General features: G+C 32.0%; 1 protein-coding gene across 4 annotated transcripts in view; it reads right to left on the bottom strand.

Annotated features, from left to right (window-relative positions):
- The window catches only part of ZPBP (zona pellucida binding protein), a 135,675-nt gene that overhangs the window by 13,838 nt on the left and 99,045 nt on the right, over positions 1-22,792 (bottom strand). For 2 of the 4 annotated variants that reach the window (XR_011499064.1, XR_011499080.1), the window contains one exon: positions 9,249-9,371. The exons of the other annotated variants lie outside the window; for them this stretch is intronic. The gene's annotated coding sequence lies outside the window, so the exon portion shown is untranslated. The remainder of the gene's footprint in view (positions 1-9,248; positions 9,372-22,792) is intronic. 4 annotated transcript variants of the gene reach the window in all.

The following is a 22,792-nucleotide window of genomic DNA, read 5'->3' as shown; positions in this document are numbered from 1 at the left end:
ATTACGCTAAGTGAAGGAAGCCAGACATTAAATGACACATACTGTATGTTTTCATTTATATGAAATATCCAGAATTAGTAAATCCATAGAGACAGAAAGCAGACTGGTAGTTGTCAGGGGCTGAGGGTAGAGAAGAATGGGCACTAACTGTTTAAGTTCAGACTTTCTTTCTGAGGTGATTAAAATGTTTGGGAACTAGACAGAGGTGATGGTTGCACAACACTATGTTCTAAATCCCACTGAACTATTCACTTTAAAATGGTTTTATGTTATATGAATTTTACTTTAATAAAAAACATGAATAGAGCTTCATTTGACCCATGGACCAATATAAATTGGTGTAACATATGTGTAATTAATAACCAAAAAGGGGAGATAGAGAGAATGATGCAGAAAATAATAAATGACCAAAAAGTCTTGCATTTAACAAAAGATATAAATGCATAGACCAAGAAACTCAGCAATATCCAAAAAGAAGTCTACAAAAACTCCACCCCTAGGCACAACAGAGTCAAAGTGCTATAAACCCAAAATAAGGAGAATCTCAAAGCTAGAGAGAAAAAAATAACATATTACATGCATCACAGGTGGGAGAGGGGAGAACTACATGAGTAGCAGCTCGCTTCTCATTAAAAACAATAAATGCTAGAAGACACTGGAATATTACTTAGTGCTAGAAAGAAATGAACTATCAAGTGATAAAAAGATATGGAGGAAATTTAAATGCATATTACTAAATGAAAGAAGCCAATCTGTAAAGGTTATATACTATATGATTCCAAACACACGACATTCCAGAAAAGGCAAAAATATGGAGACATTAAAAAGATGAGTAATTAGGGGCTAGGGAAGGATGAATAGGTGGAGAACAGAAAATTTTTAGGGGAGTGAAGCTACTCTGTATGATACTATAATGGAGGATATACGTCATTATACATTTGTCCAAAACCCATAAAATGTACAACATCAAGAGTGAACCCTAATGTAAACTGTGGACTTTGGGTGATAATGATGTGTCAATGTAGGTTCATGAATTGTAACAAATGTACCACTCTGTTGAGAGAGGGTGATAATGGTGGAGGATATGCATGAGTGGTAGCAGGGAGTAAATGAGAAATGTCTGTACCTTCCACTCAATTTTGCTTTGAATCTAAAACTGCTCTAAAAAATAAAGTTTATTGAAAAAAACCCAAAAGGTAAAAAAAGACATTTTGTAATAAAAATTAGAAACATTGTGTACAGTAACTCTATACTCTAAGTAAGGCTAAAAGAAGTTTATTAGCCTGAAGAGAGCTATCACTAGATAGAATAAATGAGCTGATTTACCATTTTTCCTGAGACAATCAAAAAACAATAATAACTACACAACTACATGGAAAAAATGGTTTTCAAGAATCTGTACATCAAACCACAAGGGACAGTGATCCTTTAGAGACAGGAAACAAAATACATGAGCTCTACAATTGCCATAGCTTACTGTCTTCAGCAAGTTTCCAAATTATAGCACAGGGAACTGAAGTGGAGCTCATCAAAGTCCCTGAATTGAAGAGACAACACTAAGTGTCCAAGAAGATCAAAGCAATTAACATTCTTAGGACTGTGTACCAGAAAGGGATAAACAGAGAGACAGAGAATTCTGAAGATGAGTAGAATATCTCATTTGAATATACAACAGAAATCAGCATATGTGTTTGAGGAAACTACCTGAATCTGGGGAAAGGACCATCGATTTTGACAGCATTAGAGGAAAGAGTGCTTGGAAATTACTCAGGCTAAGGAAGGTTGTCTGTTCCCAACAACCAAAATGGAAAATTCTTAATTCACAAGGCAATGGATAGAGTACTTCAGAAGTTAGTGGGAAATAATTAGCTCTAGACTGAATAGTGAACCAGAACCACATATCAAATTAGAAAAGTAAGACATGAAATGATCAAATTGTTTCCAAGTAAGGTATTAATTGCATCTGAAAAAAGACCACGAAATTTGTAGGAATATAAAAATATGCAATGCCAAAAATGTAAAATTCCAAATGTTTGGAATCTATACAAAAATTACCAGGCATGAAAAGAAGCAGGAAAAAACATAATCCATAACAAAGAGAATAATAAAACAATCAAAAGTAAACTAGAAACAAGGAGGTGAAATACTTATACACTGAAAACTACAAAACATTGCTGAAAGAAACTACAGCAGACCTAAATAAACAGAAAGTCATTTTGTGTTCATGGGTAGGAAGACTTAATATTTTTAAGATATTAATACTACCCAAAGAAATCTAGAGATTCAGTTCAATCCCTATGAAAATTCCAAAAACCTTTTTTGAAGAAATGGAAAAGCCAATCCTCAAATTGATACTAAAAGGCAGGTGGCCATGAATAGCCAAAACATAATCTTGTAAAAGAAGAACAAAGCCAGAGGGTTCATACTTTACAATTTCAAAACTTACTAGAGAGCTCCAGTAATCAAAACAGACATATACACCAACGGAAAAGAAAGAAACCCATACATTTATGACCAACTGATTACTGATAAGGATGCCAAGCCCATTCAATGTGGAAAGAATAGTCTCTTCAATAAATGATGCTCAGAAAACTGAATTTCCAGATGCAGAAGAATGAAGCTGGATCCCTACCTCACATACATACAAATATTAACTCAGAATGGATTTATGACCTAAATGTAAGAGCCAAAAATTCCTAGAAGAAAACATAGGGCTAAATCTTTATGACTTTGGATATTGCAATGGATGTTTAGATATGGAAACAAAAGAAAAAATAAACTGGACTTCATTAAAATTAAAAACTTTTGTACATCAAAAACATCATGAACAGTGACTGTCAAATGGTTAAGTAGAAATGTTATTAGGGTCTATTTCTAACTGGCACAATTTGTAAGCACTAATCATAAGAAAGCTGGAATGATTATATTAATATCCAACAAAGTGAACGTCAATGCAAGAAATATTATCAGGAACAAGGAGGTATATTACATGATGAAGAATCAAGTCATCCAAAAAAATAGCAACTGTAAATGCCTAATTACCTAATTACTGAGTTTCAAAAGACTTGGAAGAAAGAAAAGGAGAAATAGTCCAATCCACTATCATAGTTGTAAACTTTAGCATTTCACTCTTACAAATTGATATAACCAGTGGAAACTAAAATGGTAGGGATATAGAAGACAACTTCTACAACCTAAAGTGTCGGAATAAACTTATTATTCAGAAAGACATAGAACATTCAACAGGATGAGCCATATCCTGAGCCATAAAACACTTATCAAAATAACTAAAAGGACTGAAGTAATATAGAATATGTTTTCTGAACAGAAAAAAATTTACTTGGAAATCAACAACCAAAAGATACATTGGAAATGACCTGATATATGGGAATTAAACAAAATACTACTAAATAAGCCCTGGGCCAAATGAAATTACAAAGAAAATTAGAAAATACTTTGGACTGATTGAAAACTTAAAAAATAAATAAAATTAGTAGGATGCAGGCAAAGTAATGTAAGAGAGACATATAGCTTTAAATATGTATATAAAAAAAGAGAAAGGCATGAAATCAATGTTTTATACTGCTCTCTTTAGAAACTAAAGAAAGAAGAATGCATTAAATTTCAGATAAGAAAGCAAAGAAAGGTAAAAGCAAAAATTAATGAAATAGAAATCAGACAAATTAAAGAAAATCAATAAGCTTGAAAAGACTAATAAAACTGATGAATCTCCAGCTAGAGCTAACAAACTAAAAAAAAATAAGAAAGAGTGGAGATGAAAGAGTAATATTAGGAATGAGTGAGGAAACATCATTACAGATTCTATGACATTAGAGAGAAAGTAAGATAACACTGTGATAAATTTCATGATTTAGAGAAAATGGACAAACATCCTGAGCATATAAATTGTAAAAATGGACACAGAAAACCTAAAAAGCCCTTTATCAATTAACTGTTTTGAATTAAAATCCTTCCCACAGGGAGCTACAGTTCTCCTGTGGTGGTCTAATTCACAAATGCCCATTCAGCACACCAATTATGTCAAAAATGAAATAACTATCAGAGGACTCTAAAACAGCAAAGGAAATCAGGTGAATTTAGGAAGGCAGTTAAAAGAAACACCTCACACAGAGACAAGCATCCTGTTTAATTTTCTGTCTCAGCTTTACCACGACGGTAGATTGACTGGCAGAGTAGCACTACACAGGCGGATAAAACTTTGATGAAAATCCTGCCATACTTCTGACCAATGGAACCAAGGAATGAAGCCCAGGTAGATCACAGTGTGAGGAGGAAGTCTCAGAGGGGAGAGATGCTAAGAAAGGTTCCCTTAATTCTGTGTATGAGCCTGCACAAGACTCAGCAAAACTCTGTACCACACATACACCAGATAGATCCAAGCCAATATACAAGGCTTGGGGAACTAAACTGAGATTTGAAATGATCTAAGTCACAGCCTAAGTTCTGAACATACCAGTATAGCAAAGTCTTTGAAAATTGAACTGGATTTGAATCTAACTAGCTGGATTTCCTGTGAAAACAAAAACATCAACCTTCTCTAGATAATTATAACAGAATCCAGAGGATACACAACATAACATTCATATAAGGTATAATGAAAACTAAGTCAACATCTCAAAATCCAGGACCCATTAACAAGGAAAAACACAAATAAATGCTAACCTCAAGATGGAGATGTTTAAATTATCAGACAACAGTCTAAGATAGATCAATAAATTAAACAACCTGAGGAATACAAAGAAAATGTTTGAAAAACAATGAAATGAAAAGAAACAAAGCCTTGGGCACCTGTATTACAGCATCAATAGGTATAACATATGGGTATCACTGTCAGTATAGAAGGGGAATTCAAAAATAAGACAAGTAATAGACGATCCAGCAATATATAAAAATGATACTACATCATTTGGTGAAAGACATAAGTTCACAGATTCAAGGTTCTCAGAGAACCTCAAACACCAAAATCAAAACATTTTTTCAGCTGGACAAAAATGAAAAATTATGTACAAGGAAACAATAATTCAAATGACTGTAGATTCCTAATCAGAATCCATGGAGGTCAGAAGACAGTAGACCACTTTTAAGGGCGGAAAAAAAAGTTTCCAATCGAGAATTCTGTACTCAGAGAAAATGTCCATCAAGAAATGAAGAACAGACATATATAGATAAAGAAGAGTCATCTCTGGATACAGAAAAAGTAAGAGAATCTGACACCAGCATATCTTCTCTATGAGAATTGCTAAAGGAAATTCTTTCAAATGACACAATATAAAAGGAAGAGGAAATCTTGGATTTTGATGAACAGAAAATCATTAGCAATGGAAAACATCTGAACAAATACAAAAAACTAGTTTTCCCTCAAGTTATTTAAAATATGTGAGGTTCTTAAAAACAAAAATTGCAATAGTCTTTGGAGAAATTTTCAGTGTACATATATATGCAATATATATGAACACTAGGGCATAAAGAGCAGTGAGAGGGTAGCTGGATAAAGGGATCTCAAGGATTAGAAGGATTCTACATTTTATGTGAAGTTGTGCAATATTAACTTTTAGTAGACAATGAAATTGTAAGTTTGTATACTCTTTAGACTACCAAAAACTTTAAGAAATTATAGTCAAAAAGAAAATTAAACCAATTAAATATAGCTAAAATGCAATTAAATATATTAAACTACTGTTACGTACCACATAACAACGTTTCAGTCAATGATGGACCACATATGGGACGGTGGTCCCATAAGATTAATATCATATAACCTAGGTGATTATTAGGCTATATCATCTTGATTTGTGTAAGTACACTCTATGACGTCTGCACAATGACAAAATCACCTAATGATGCATTTCTCAGAACGTATCCTTGTCGTTAAGTGACACATAATTGTATAATACTTAAAATATACAAATAATATAAAAAAGGCAACACAAGGGGATCAAAAACAGAGGAGATAGAAAACAAAGAATAAAATGATGTAAATACTTTAATTGACAGGCAGGCATTGAAAGACCAGATTAAAAAAAAATACAACTATAAGTAGCCTATAATAGATATACAGATAGGGTGAAAGCAAATGGCAAAGAAAAAAAAGACTTATCATGCAAACAGTAAAGATAAAAATGCTGGAACTGCTATACAAATATGAGATGAAATAAAATTCAAGCAAAAGGGCTATTCAGAGGTAAAGAAGGACATTTAATAATGTCCTTATATAATGGACAATTCATCAGGAAGACATAAATACTGAAATCTTTAAGTGCCTATTAACAGTCTCAAAATGTAAGAAGCAAAAACTAACAGAAATAAAGAGTTGAACAGATCATTTTACAGTCTGGAAATAAATAGATCTTAAAGTATTAACCATGTGATCTACTTACATTTTTCAAACACTACATCCAGTAACTGCAAAACACCCATTTTTTAAATTGGATATGGTACCTCCATCAACAATAGGCCATATGACAAGCCATAAATCCACATTAATTAATTAAAATACTCTTTAAGCATACAATAATTAAATTAAGTATCAAGAACAATAACATATTTAGAAAAACTTCAAATATCTACAAATACTTTGAATTTAATGGCAATGAAGATATGACATTAATACTAATGGAATGAATTTAAAGCAGTGCTTAGAAGAAATTTTTATCATTGAATACAAATAGCTTTTACTAGAAAAAAATTAAAATCTAGAATTAATGACCTCATAGAAAATTCCAAGGAATCTACAAAAAATTCTCCTAAAATGTGTGAGGTTAGCAATGTTATCAGGAGGCTTGGCCAGTGAAAAAAGGCAATCATATTTCTAAATACTAGCAATGAACAACTGGGATCCAAAATTAAAACCACAATACCACCTATAACAGCTCCTCAAAAGTGAAATAACTAGAGATGAATCTAACAAACGTATATAAGATCTGCATGATAACTACAAACCACTGATTAAAGAAATAAAAAAAAAAAAACTAAATAGATGGACAGACATACTACACGTTCACAGATTTGGAAGATTCAATATTGGAAAGGTATCAAAACTCCCCAAATCCTAAATTGATCTACACATTTAACACAACTGCTATCAAAATCCCACAAGCATATTTTTGTTGGTGGTGGTAAACACAGACAAGCTGATTCAAAATGTTATATGGAAAAGTAAATGAACTAGACTAACTAAAACAGCTTTGTAAGAGAAGAAAAAAGGGAGAAATCACACTACCCAATTTTAGGACTTACTAGCTACAGTAATGAAGCAGTGTTTTAGTAAAGAATAGACATATAAATCAAACAAATTGCTCCCCTGGTTAATTCCATCAAATACTGAAGGATTAAATAACATCAATCTTACAGAAACTCTTTTGGAAAATAAAGTAGGTAGGAACAATGCCTAATTCATTTTATGGTGCCAACATGATTGTATTCCAAAAACATGGCAAAGATATTATAAAAAAAATATAGCTGAATCCTCCTCTTGAAAAAGTGTAAATATTAACAAATAAAATCACACAATAAATAAAAAAGATAAAAGATCATGACCAGGTAGGGTTTATCTCAAGAATGCAAAGTTGGTTCAACATCAGAAAATCAATCAATGGAAATGTCTATACTAACATAATAAAGGATAAAAACCATATCATTATTTCAAAAGATGCAGATAAAATATAAGATAAAATTCACTAACTATTCATGATCAAGACTTCAGTAAACTATGAATAGTAGGGGACTGCTTCAAACTGACAACAAGTATCTAAGAAAATCCTGCTAATATCATACTTAAAAGTCAAAAAGTTATTTATTTCTAATATTGGAAACATGCCAATAAGCCTTCCTTTATTTCTGTTCAACATTGTACTGGAGGACCTGGCCATTGTAATAAAGCAAGTAAAACAAATAAAAGGCATAAATATCAGATGAAGAAAGAAAACTGTTGGTATTTGCAGACGATATGTTTATTCACATAAAAACTACAGAGTCTAAAAAATGCTGAAATCTAATCAATGAATTAAACAGTCACAGGATCTAGGTTAATAAATCAACTGTATTCTTATATGATAACTGGAAAATTAAATCACTAAAGTAATTCCATTTACAGAAGAGCAACAAAAAAACCCCATAACACCATTATGAATAAATCTGAGGAAAGATTTGCTAGAACGGCACTAGGAAAACTATAAAATATCCTTGAGACAAATTTAAAGGATTTACACAGATGGAGGATCACCATGTTCACTGTTTGGAAGACTAAATATGTTTGGGATGACAATTATCATCAATTTTGCTTCTAGAATCAATGCAATCTATTCAAATTACAATAGGCTTGTTAGTATAAATTAACATGCTAACTCCAAAACATATATAGTAATTCAAAAAACATAGATAATGAAAGAAATTTTTGCAATGTATTACAATAGTTACTATAAAGCTACGGTAGTCAAGACATTTTGACATGGGTGAAATGATAGACATGTAGATGAATGGAGCAAAATTAAACCCTCACAAATGTTGTCAGTTAAATTTTTGACAGAGGTATCAAGAAAATTTTAATAGGGAAAGAAAAACTCTCCAACAAATGGTGCTGGATCACCAGGATAGGTTATCCATATGGTGAAAAATGATCATCAACCCTTACCTCATAGCAAACAAAAGATAACTCCATATGGATCATAGACTTTAATGTATAACAAAAGTACTAAACAAAAAACATAGCAGAAAATATTCATGATCTTAGAGTAGGAAAAGGTTTATTAGAACACAAAAACACACGAACCACAGAATTAAAAATTGATAAATTAGACTATCTCAACTTTTTCCTTTGAAGACAAAAATGTAAGCCACAGTCTGGGAGAACATAATTCACAGCACAAACATCAGAAAACGGCTTTTAACCATACTACATTAACAACTCGGAGAACTCAGTAAGACAAAAAACCCACTGAAAAATGGGAAAGATATCTGAATACATATTGTGCAAAAGAAATACCAATATCCAGTAGGAACTTGAAGATATCTTTTAAAAAGGAAAATGAAAATTAAAATCACAATGAGATACTACCACGCACACATATTGGAATGGCTAAAATTAAAAAGAGTGACCAGTGACCATAGTACGCTTTGGAAAGGATTTAGAACAAATGAAACTCCCAACTTTGCTGGTAGAACATGAAATTGTACAGCCACTTTAGAAAATGATTTGGCTTTTTAAAAATAAAGTTAAACATAACACTTACCGTATGACCCAGCAATCGTAGTCATAGGTATTTTCCCAGGAGAACTGAAAACATATGTCCACACAAACATATGTCCACTTGTACAGGAATGTTCATAGCAGCTTTATTTGTAATGGCCTAAAACTGGAAACAACCCAAATGTCCATCATCAGGTGAATGGGTAAACAAAATGTGGTATATCCATACAATGGAATACTACTCAGCAATAAAGGGAAACAAACTATTAATACATGTAATAATATTGGCAAATCTCACAAACATTATGCTGCGTGAAAGAATTAAGACAAAGATTATATATTGCATGACTCCATTTACTGAAAATTATAAAAAAGCACGCAAATATATAATGACACAAAGTCTATCTGTATTTGCTTGAGAACGGACGTTGAGGTAAGATCGATTACAAAAAGGCAAAAGCAAAATTCAGGGTTATAGCAAAGACCTTTTTCTTGATTGTATCGATAGTTTCATGAATGTATATACGTTGAAATCATTAAATTATGCAATTTCAACATGTGTAATTAATTGTGTGTCAAAATTGAGCCCAAACTAAGGAAGTTGCAGAAGATATTTAAAGTAAGACAACATTTATTTAGTGCTTATTATGCAAACAAACACTATTTTTCATTGTTGACTACCACAATAAAAGTTAAAAGTATAAAATCCTGAATTGGAATAAAAAATATCAAATTCTGATAATGGATATATCTGTGCCGAAAAAGAAGACAAATGTATTGCTGAGGCCTTCATAGAACGCTACAGCTATGTCTCATTTAAATCACTTTAAATCTTAGGATACGAGGCAAATGACACAATATGAAATTTGTCTGAAACGGGTGGTATGCACATACTGGTTTACAATATCACTTTCCATATGTCTAGATGTTTGAGATATAACATTATAAAGAAAGATTTTGTTTCCAAACAGCCATAATAAATCGAGCGCACCTGTGAGTGCACACATGCTTGCATGCGCACACACACAAATCTTCCACTGCAAACCAAAACCAAATGAAAAAACGTAAACCTCCAAGTACAGATAGCTTCAATGAGGAATTAAAAATTTGAGAATATTATATAAATTTTATATAAACCATTTGGAAAAGCAAGAGGAGGAAACGATTGCAATTAATTTTTTAAATATCACTGCCCTAATACTAAAATTTTACAAACATTTACAAGAAAACTAGACCAAAGTCTCTCATGGATATAGACGCAAAAATCCTTAACTAGATGTTAGCATATAAAACACAGAGACAGAGAGAAATTATAACTAACGATCATATGTAGTTTATATTAGGCCAGTTGGTGCAAGGTTGGTTTAATATTTCCATATCAACCAATGCATGATAAAATATGATAAATGGTGAAAAGCATATGATCATCTCAAAGTTGTATAAAAGACATATGACAAAATTCAACCTCATTCATGATGAAAATCAAAATAAACAGGGAATAGAAGGGAATTTCTTTCCTTAACCAGATTAATGGCATTTCTGAAAAGCCTCCAACTAGAATCACCACTAACTGTGAAAGGCTGTGGACCATGATAACGGGAAAAGGATAAGGATGACAACTCTCATCACTTTTGTTGAGCACTATTCTGAACATTCTAGCCTGACTGATAGGACAATAAAAATAAATAAAGTGCATGGAAATTATAAATTAAAAAAGTGAAATTGTCTTTATTCCTATGTGACATGATTAGGTATGAAGAAAATCCTAAAAATAAAAAATAAACTCGTAGAACTAAAACTGAGTTTAGGAAAAAATTTTCATGAATTTGGGGTAAAGAGCAATTTATTGGAAGGAAACAATATCTTTGAGCCATTAAGAAAAAAATTGAGAAACTTAGTTATGTCAAAATTAAAACTTCTGCTATTTGAAATATATCATTAAGAAAGCAAAAAGAGAATAAATATAGACTTGCTTCCAGAATAAATAAACCATATAAGTCAATATTTAGAAGAAAAATAATCTGATAAAAGATTTGAACAAATAGTGCACAAAAGAATACATACAAACGCTCAAAGAGGACATGAGAAGATATTTGATATCATTAGTTATAAGGTGAATGCAAATTATACCACAAATGAGATAGTACTACACTCTGATTAAGACGGTTAAAATTAAAAAGATGGACTATATCAAGACTACAAGAATGTGAAACAACTAGAAATCTCATACATTGCTGGTGGATGTGTAAAATCACATATCTACTTTGTAAAAGTTTATGAGTTTCTTAACAGGATAAATATACCTTAACATATTACCCTACAACATAACTCTTAAGTATTTACCCCAGAGAAATGAAAACAATATTCCACACAAAAACTAATACAGAAATGTTCATACATGCTTTCTTCACAATAGCCAAAAACTAGAAACAACCCAAATGCCTATCAAGAGTTGAATGGATAAATAAATAGCGGATTATTTAATAAGCAGTTGTGAGTGATAGTGAAGTGGCATAAGAAAACAATTTGGGGCAATGGAAATTTTTATATCTGCATACTTGTATTTAGTTAAATGGATGAACACATCTGTCAAAACTCATTGAACTGTGCAATTAAAGTGTGTACATTTGAGGGTCTGGCCCCATAGCTGAGTGGTTAAGTTCACCTGCTCTGCTTTAGCAGCCTCGGGCTTGCCAGTTCGGATCCTGGGCACGAACCTTCACACCACTCATGAAGCCATGCTCTGGCGGCATCCCACATAGAAGAACTAGAAAACCTATAACTAGAATATACAACTATGTACTGGGGATCTGGGGAGAAAAAAAAATGTGTACACTTGAAATTAAAATGAGTGCATTTGTTACACTTTAATAAAGTTGATTAAAAAATATTTCCAACAAATAAAACTTCCAGTCCAGATGGCTTCATTGGAGCATTCTATAATGAATTTAAGGAAAAAAATACTTATTCATCCATGATAAAATAGCTCATAAGCCAAGAATAAATAGGAATTTCTTAATTTGATAAGAAACATCTAAAAAGTAAATACTACAGCTAGCATTATACTTTAAGGTGAAATACTGCATGTTTTCTTCCCAAGATTGAGAACAGATAAGTATATCTATTCTTGTAATTTAGATAAAATATTTACTCAAGACCCCTACAACAGGAAAGAAGAAACAGCATAAAGAATGAAAAGCAAAGGAATGCTGTATTTGCTAACCATATGATTATTTATATAACAAATCAGAGGGGTCTACAAATTATCTCCTATAACTAAGTTTAATAGGTCATAGGAAATAAAGCCCACATACAAAATGAATTTATATTTGTATTTTTGCAGTAAAATTAGCAATTGGAAGTGAAATTTAGCAGTCACTTTAGCAATTGGAAATGAAATACAAAATCTAATTTAAAATAGAGTCAAAAATGTGTGAGACATTCACCCTGAAAATTACAAAATATTGATGAGAGAAACTAAAGAAGCCCTAAAGAAATAGAGATACCTCCATACTGTTTTCCATAATGGCTGTAGCAATTTACATTCCTACCAACAGTACCCAAGGGTTCCCTTTTCTCTACAACCTCACCAATACTTGTTATCTTTTGCCATTTTATAAAAACCTAATAACAGGTATAAGGTAATATCTCATTGTGGTTTTGATTCTCATTTCCGTGGTGATTACTGATGTTGAGCACCTTTTCATGTCTCATTGGCCATTTTGTATGTCTTCTTTTGAGAAACATCTATTCAGATCCCATTCAGATCCTGTTTCTTAATCAGATTACTTGTTTTTATGACATTGAGTTGTATGAGTTCCTTATATATCTTGGATATTAACCCCATGTCAGATGCATGGTTTGCAAATATTTAACCAAGATGTGGAAACAAACTAAATGCCCACTGATAGATGAAAGGATAAAGAAAATGTAGTTTATATATACAATTGAATATTATTCAGCCTTAAAAAAGAAGGAAATCCTCTCATTTGTGACAACATGGATGAATCTGGAGGACACCAGGCTAAGTGAATTAAGCCAGACACAGGAAGACAAATGCTGCATGATTTCACCTACATGAGGAATCTAAAATAGTCCAACTCATAGAGGCAGAGAGTAGAATCATGGTTGCCAGGGGCTGATGGGAGGGAGGAGTGAGGAGGTATTACAAAGTTTCAGTTACGCAGGATGAATAAGTTCTGGAGATCAACGTACAGCAATATGACCACAATTAACACCACAATGACCACGACAGATCGTATTGCATATTTGAAATTTGCTAAAAAGGTAATCTCACTACAAAGAAACACACCAAAAAATGGTAACTATGTGACATATGGGAGGGGATGGATACGTTAATTAGCTCGATTGTGGTGATTATTTCACAATGTATACATATGTTAAAACATCAGGTTGTACATCTTAAAAATGTACAATTTTTTTTCTCAATTTTACCACAATAAAGATGGAAAAAAAAAAAAACAGAAATAGAGATAGACCATATTTATCAATATGAACCCAGATTCTCTCCAAATCATAATTCTATCAGGCTTACTGAAAATGGAAATTGACCAGCTGATTCTAAAATGTATAAGGAAATACAAAGGACTTTGTGGCGGACACTATGTTCCAAAGATTGTAAACACAATATATCCCATCCTAGAGATTCTTACAATTGTGACCTCAATGAGCAGTGGAGTCTGTGTCACCTCTTCCTGAACGTAAGTGGACCTTTTGGGTACAGTAGAAGTGACACTAGATGACTTCTGAGGCTAGGTATAAAACACATGGCTCTCCATTGTTATCTTAGGACATGAACTTTTAGATTCCACTGCCATACTGTAATGTAACAGTACTCAGAGCTCAGACAGGGCCATTGTAGTGCATACACCCATGAGTTAGTACAGAAATCCTCAAGAATGATATTTAGGCTATGGCCAAAGTCAATAGAAAATTCTTGCTTCAACAGTGGGGAATAATTGGGCTAGAGTGAACACTAGTTCAGCCTAATAAATCTTAAAATCAAGACCAGAAATGATCAAAATTTTTCCAAACAAATTACCTCTGTGTGCCAGAACAAAGTCAGTAATACAAAGTATAGAAATACAAAAATATTCAACACCAAACAATGAAACATTCACAATATCTGACATTCAGTGAAAAATTACTTGGCATGAGAGAGGGAAGAAAGTACGATTCATAAGAACAAAAAAATTGATGTAATCTAACCTAACACATATGTAAAAATTAGTAGAAAAGACATTAAAACAATTAATATAGCAATATCTCATATGATCAAAACTTAAGATAACATATGGAAAATATAAAAAGTATTTAAATGAGTCTTCTGGATGTCAAAGCCATGATGGATAAGATGAAAAATACACTGGGAATGGTTAATGGTCGATTTGATATTGCAGACGAAAAGATTAGTAAACTTGAAGACATAGTAATAGAAATTATGCATAATAAAACACAAAGAAAAATTTTTTAATGAAAAGATCAACAGAGATCTGTGAGAAAATGTCAATAAGGCTAATATGCTTTTAATTGGTATTCCTAAAGGTGAAGTAGGGGTTAATAGAAAAATTATTTGAATAAAGTACAGTCATTTTCCAAATTTGAAAATTTGAATGTCCACAGATCCAAGAAACTCAACAATAAACTCCAAGCACAAGAATTATGAAGAAAACTACACTAAGGTACGTCCTTAGTGTATATTCCTCAAAAGCAGTGATGAAGAGAAACTCTTAAAAGGATCTTCAGAAAAATAAGACACCTAATCTAAAGAGGAACAAAGAGATAACAGAAGATTTCCCATTGAAAGCAGTTCAAGTGAGAAGATGGGGCAACATTTAAAAAAAAAAAAATATATATATATATATATATACACACATATATAAAAAGAACAAAAAACTGTCAACACACATTCCTTCATCCAGTAAAATAAATCATTCAAAAATGAAGACAAAAGACTTTTTCAGACATTAAGAAGATAAAGTGTTCCTCAGTAGCAGATTCACACCATAAGAAATGTTAAGTAAAATCCTTCAGGCCATAGGACAACAATTGCAGATGAAACTGGATCTACACAAAGAATGAAGACTACTGGAAATGGTAATTACATGAGTAAATATATGAGATTTTTTCTTATCTTTCTTTTTAATTTTCTTTTCCTTACTCTTCATAAAAGATAATTTACTGTTTAATAAACATAATAACAATGTAGTGTGGGAGTTGTGACACAAGTAAAACCAAAATGGATGTCAAAAATAGCACAAAGGTCAGGAGGGGAGAAATGGAAGTATACTATTTTAAGATGCTTATACTTTATGTGAAGTGGTATAATATTACTTAAAGGTAGACTGTGATAAATTAATGCAGCACACTCTAATTCTAAAGCAAATACAAAACACACAGAATTGTATCTAATAGGCAGATAAATGGAATTATAAATAATATTCAATTGATTTAATTGCATGCAAAAAATAGGAAAAACGCAATAAAAATAAGATGGGGAAATAGAAAAAAGTGAGATGACACACTTAAAGCTAACAATACGAGTAGTCACATTAAATTGGATTTCAACATCCCAATTAAAATATAGATATTGTCAGATTAAATTTAAAAAGTAAGGCCAAAAGATATTTTGTCTAAATAAATACACCTTAAATATAAAGACACAAATAAATTTAAAGTAAGGAGATAGTAAAATATATAGCATGTGTACTAGTCAGTTTTACGTGTCAACTTCGCTAAGTGATATCCGATAGTTATTCAATCAAACACTAATCTCAGTCATTGCTGTGAAGGTATTTTGTAGATGTGATTAACATTTATAATCAGTTGACTTTAAGTAAATGGCATATTTGGTGGGGCTGATCTAATTAGCTGAAAGTCCTAAGAGCAGAACTGAGGCTCTCTTGAGAAAGAAGAAATTCTGCCTGTGGACTTCAGCTTCAGATTGTGGCCAAGAGATTTACGTCTGCCCTTTCTGAGAGTCTGCCCTATAGATTTTGGGATTGTCTAGCTAGCTACCACAATCACACAAGCCAATTTCTTATAATAAATGCCTAAATATCATATATCTTACTGATTCTGTTTCTCTAGTGGAACCCTGACTGATAAACCATGATAACAGTAATAAAAATAAATCTGTAGTTGGCAATATTAATATTAGACAAAGTAGAAGTCAGAGGAAAGACTGTTACTAGGAATAAAGGACATTTCATAATGATAAGGGCATGAATATAACCAGAAGGATATAACAATCTTAGCCATTTATGCACCTAACAGCAGAACTTCAAAATAAATGAAGCAAACACCGATAGAGTCATAAAGAGAAATAGACAAATCAATCACTTTAGTAAGAAAGGTAAATACTTCTCTCTCTAAACAATCGATAGAACAAGTAGGCAGAATATCAGTAAGGATATGGAGACTTAAATAGCATCAACAACCAAACTGACCTATTTGATATTTATAGAACAATCTATGCAATAAGGGGAAAAATGCAAATCCTTTTGTAGAACAAATAAAACATTTACAAAATAAATATACCATATACTGGGCCATAAAACATATTTCAGTAAATTGAAAAGTATTCAAATAATACAAACTATATTTTTCAACGTCAATGGAATTAAATGAAGTTTCAATAAAAGAAAGGACTCTGGAAATTCCCATAACTTTTGGAAATTAAATTCCACAACTTTAAATAATCAAAATTTGTTGAAGAAGAAATCAAAAGAAAAATGAGCATTTTAAAGTGAATGAAAATACAACATGTCAAAATATGTGAGGTGCAACTAAAGGAGTACTAGGGAGAAATTTATACCTCAAAGGACACATATTAATCAAAATGTCCCAAGAAAAAAATAACCTGAATATGCATATGCATTAAAAAAACTGAATTTTTAGCAAAAGACAAAAAACACTTTCCAACAAAGAAGACAAAATAAAAGGTGTACTCTGTTTTTGCCTTGCTGCTTATAAGTAAAACACAGGAGGAAAAAGATAGATTGAGGATGGCACCATCAAGGGAAAAGGAACCAGCACCTGATAACTTTAAAGGATCTTGGTCTATCCAGATTGCAAAAAATGCTAAAAATAGGAAAGTCACTGTTGAAAAGTAAGCTCTGGAGAGAATGATGGCATGATTGGATGAACTTTCATTACAGAGTTTAGGTATGACTCACTGATTCACTGGACCATCCCAGAAGAAATCTGGAATTGAGATACGGTTATGAATGAAAAATCTGTGCCTCCATGAGATCTGTCCCTCTTGAATAATAGTGTGAATATTCATGACATACACAGGAGACCTGCAAGGTTTCTGAGAATGTTTTACAGCAGAAATTGGGTTAATTTGGACTAAAGGGGACAGAGATAAGATAAAATTAAAGACGGCTGTTAAGTATCAAAATTCTACAAGCAGGAAATGGGCTGGTAGAATTAATCATATGCACACACGTGCTACCCTTCAACAAAAAGGAAGAATGACTTCCATGGAAGAGTCCCAAACCCAGACACTGAAGCCAGAGCCACAGGCCTGGAAAAGGGGACAATGGAACCTCCACTGACTCAGAAGATAGTGTCTCTATGGGTCCAGTGGGTAGAGAATTGACCTACAGAGGACAATTCTCAAGCTTTGAAATCCACTGGAATTTTCCCTTCTGAGTTTCAAACTTGCTTGGGACAAGTGACCACTTACTTTCTTCCAATTTCTCCCTTTTAAAACAGAAATATCTCTCTTATGCCTATCCCACCATTTTATTTTAGAAGCAGGTAACTTGTTTTCTAGGTCCAAGTGTCCACAGATGGAGAGGAATCCCCATGGAGGATCATACTTAGAGTCTCAATCATACATGATTTAGATAATTTAAATGATGATAATTTGAAACTTTATGAAATGATGATATTCAGATGAAGCTTTAACTCAGAGTTGATGCTTTTGGTGATGTTGGGATGGAGTGAACATATTTTGAAAGTGGACAGGCAAGAATTTTTGAGGGCCAGAAAGCAGACAGTAGTGGGCTGAATTGTGCCCCTCAAAAAGATATGCCCAAGTCCTAACACTTTTGAAAGTAATCAAAACACTATACTTGTGATTAACATATTACAGTATATTTAAATTCAAACCACACATCAAATGTAAATGGACTACAAAATCCAATTAAGAGAGATTGTCAAAATGGATTAAAACTTCAACACTTAGCTATATGCTGCTTAGAAGAGATACACATTAATTACTTAAAAAAGGAAAACACTGGAAAAGATCACATTAATAAAAAAGCTGGAGTGGTTTTATTAATATCAGACAAAGTATTTTTGAAGAATAATAATATTTGTGGATTTTTACCATTTTTTCTTGCTAAGTGACAGAACTAAATAGACAGAATACATAAACAGAGATTCACAGAAGTAAACCAAAATTCCATAGGACTATAGGAGATATATTAACAAACATTAATTATCAACTATCTGAAGATAACTGACATTTATAAACCAATACACTCAACAACTTCAGAATACACAGTTTCCAATAAAATAACTATAAATATATGAATTAAATCAATTGAGAGCATTTTCTGTCATCACAGCAGATTAAATCAGAACTCAGCACAAAACGATATTTTGAAACTCCTCAAATATTCAAAATGCATCTTTTTTGAGGAGGAAAAAAAGAACAGAATAAAGTTTCCTTTGGCAGTTGGGTGAGAGAGTGGAAAAGGAGCAAAGGGGGAAACATCAAGATCTTGCAAGAAAAAAAGAACTAAAAACTGGAAGGCACAAAATCCCTCCCCACTTAGTGAAATGAACTAATAAATCTACTAGCAAGAAAGAACTAGGAATTTTGTAAAATATCTTAACATCATAAAGATGAATATAAAGAAAACAAACATATTTATATAAAACGATTACCAAACAATGAGAAAATGAGGCCAAAGTCACAGCAACTGTGGAAAATTTGCCTTGCAAAAAAATAAAGCTACAATCCTGGACATTTTCATTGGTGACTTCTATGAAATTTTCAGGAAATACTATAATTACAGTTTACTTTTTGAGAATAAAAAGAAGGAGAGAACAGTTACCCAGCTTGTTTTTTGTAAGACCAGCATATTAATACCAAAACTGAGAAAAAATTTATAATAAAACACATACTATAATAACACAAATGTTTAAAATATTAGCAAATTAAATCCAGCAATATATAATAATGAAGTGGGGTTTGTCCAAAGGTCAGAGATTTCAGTGACTACACACACAAAAGAGTAGTCTTTGCAAAAATAGCTGGGAAAAGTCTCAAAACAGATGGACCACTTCAACCTTCAATTAAAAATAAACCAAGCAAACTCTGGGGAAGTGGTAGAGTATGATTTCCAAATTTACCACATTATAATATTCCAAAGCCCAATTAACAAAAAATCGAAACAGGAAAACATGCCCATTAAAGAAACAAAATAACTGACAGAAAGCAATCTTGAGGAAGCCCAGACATCAGACAGAAAAATACTTTAAAATAACTATCTTAAATATACTCAAAGAGCTAAAGAAAAAGATGTATAAAGAACAAAGGATATAAGGAAAATAGTGTACGAAGAAAATGAGAATAACAGTAAAATATAGAAATTATAAAAACAAAACGGAATTTGGAGTTGGCATGTACAATAAGGGAAATAAAAATTTACTAGAGAGGTTGAATAGCAGATTTCACTATGCATAAGAAAGAATCAGTGGATATGAAGATACAACAATTGAATTTATTATGTCTAAGTTTTGGAAAGAAAAATGAATGCAGAAAAGTGAATAGAGTCACAGGGACTTATTGGGCATCTGCAAGTGGACTGATATATACATTATGGGAATCCCAGAAAGACAAAACAATAAAGGCCAAAAACTTAATGAAATGCTTGAATCTAGAAATCCAAAAACTTAATGAACTCCAAGTAGGAGAAACTGAACAAGACCCAAGCCAACAGACCCAGTAATCAAACTGTTGAAAGACAAAGGTATAGGAAAATATTGAAAGCAAAAATGCACAAACAACTCATCATGTACATAAGATCCTACATAAGATTATCAACTAATTTCTCAGCAGAAACCTTGTAGGTCAGAAGGGAGAAGGATGATATATTTAAAGTGGTGAAAAAAATAAACTGTCAACTGAGAATTCTATATCCAGCGATAATGTCCTTTGAAATTAAGGAGAAATTAAGTCGTTTGCAGATAAAGAAAAGCTGAGGGAGTTCATTACCACTAGACCTGTCCTACAAGAAATGCCAAAGGAAGTCCTTCAGGTAGAAATGGAAGGATGCTAGACAGTAACTCAAAGCCAGATGAAGATATAATGGTCTCTGACAAAGGTAAGTATATGGGGTGTATAAATATTGATATTACTATAATTTTGGTTTGTAACCACTTTTTAAATATTTTCTATAGGATTTAAGAAATAAAAGCACAAAAATAATTATAAATCTATGTTAATTTGCACATTAAGAGGACTGCAGAGTTGTAAAGGAGCAGAGTTTTTATATTTGAATGAAACTAAGTTGGTATCAGAGAAAATTTGATTGTTAGAATGTTAGAATGTTATAAATAATCTCAATTGTAACCACAGAGAAAACAGTTTGTATATACATACAAAGGAAATGAGAAAGAAATCAAAAAGCGTCACTACAAGAAGTCTACTACACAGAAAAGAAGAGAGGAATGGAGGAACAAAAACCATAAGAAATACATAAAACTAATAGCAAAATGTCAGAAGTTGTTCCTTGTAAGTAATAACTTAAATGTAAATGCATTACCCTCTCCAATCAAAAGACAGAAATTAGCAAAGCTGATTAAAAAAAAGATGCAGCTATGTATTATCTACAAAAGATCCACTTAGATCTAAGATCTACATGCAAATGGTAAGGTATTGCATGTAAGATGTTACATGCAAATAGTAACCAAAAGAAAGCTGGGTGGCCATACTAACATCAGACAAAATAGATTTCCAGACAAAGTTGTTACAAGATACAAAGAAGGACATTACATATTGATGAGAGACAATTCAGTTCATCAAGAAGATATAACAATTATAAACATATATGCACAACACCTAATAATAGAGTCCCAAAGTATATAACGCAATTATTGACAGAACTGAAGAACTGAAGAGAAATAGAAAATTATACAATAATAGTGGCTTCAACACCCCACTTTTAATGAGAAGAACCATACAAAAGACCAATAATGAAACATAGGGCTTGAACAACACTATAAACAAATTAGACCTAAGAGACATACACAGAAGCCTCCAGCTGAACAGCTAAATACAAATTTTTGCCAAGTTCATATGGAACATTCTTCAGGATAGGCCACAAAAAAGATCACAAAAAAGTCTTAATTTTAAAAGACTGAAATCACACAAACTGTCTTTTCTGATCACAATAGAATGAAGCTAGAACTCAGCAAATTAAGGAATACTGGAAAATTCACAAATATTTGGAAATTGAACAATATATTATTAAACAATCAATGAACCAATAAATAAACACGAAGGAAATACACATCTTGAGACAAATGAACAGTAAAACACAATATACCAAAACTTATGAGATGTAGCAAAAGAAGCTAAAAGGATTATTTACAACTCTAGATGTATATCAAAAAAGAATACAAATCTCAAATTAATAAGCTGACTTAGCTTAAGGAATTAGGAAAAGTGAAACACACGGAGCAAAGAAGCAGCAAAATGAAAGAAATAAAGATTAAATTTGAAGTAAAAAACATACAGAAAAACAATAGAGTAAATAACCAAAACCAAAAGTTGGTTCTTTGAAAAGATCAACAAAATTGATCACTTTAGCCAGACTGATTAATAGTAAAAGAGAGAAGACTGAAAATACTAAAATCACAATATTAATGAGAGTGGGGACATTACTACTGATTCTATACAAACAAAAAGGAATATAAAATTATACTATTAATAATTGTACATCAACAAATTGGATAACCTAGACAAAACAAATTTCCAGAAACACATAATCTACCAATATGATATATAAACAAATAGAAAATCTGAATAGATTATAACTAGTAAAACATTGAATCAATAATCAAAAACCTCCCCATTAAGAAAAGCCCAGACCCAGATGGCTTCACTAGTGAAGTCCAACAAAATTTAAACTAGTAACACAAATTCTTTTTAAAAACTCAATCAAAAGTTTGTAGATGAGGGAACACTTCCTAACTCATTCTATAAGGCTAGCACTACCCTGATATCAAAGCCAGAGAAAAACACTACAAAGAAAATTACAGTCCAATATCCCTTATGAATATTGATGCAAAAATTCTTAACAAAATACAAGGAAACCAAATTCAGCAACATATTAAAGGGCTGTACATCATGACCAAGGAGGTTTTATTCCTGAAATGCAAGGATGATTCAACATATGAAAACTCGATCAACGTAATACACCACATTAACAGAATGAAGGGGGAAAAAAAGCACATGCTCATCTCAATTGATGAAGAAAAAGCACTTTTCCAAGGTCAATACTCCTTCATGATAAAAATATTGAATCAACTATGAATGGAAGA

Source organism: Equus asinus, chromosome 1 (genome assembly GCF_041296235.1).
Source record: "Equus asinus isolate D_3611 breed Donkey chromosome 1, EquAss-T2T_v2, whole genome shotgun sequence".
In the NCBI taxonomy this organism is placed as follows: Eukaryota; Metazoa; Chordata; class Mammalia; order Perissodactyla; family Equidae; genus Equus; species Equus asinus.
This window is presented reverse-complemented; position numbering and strand designations above follow the sequence as displayed.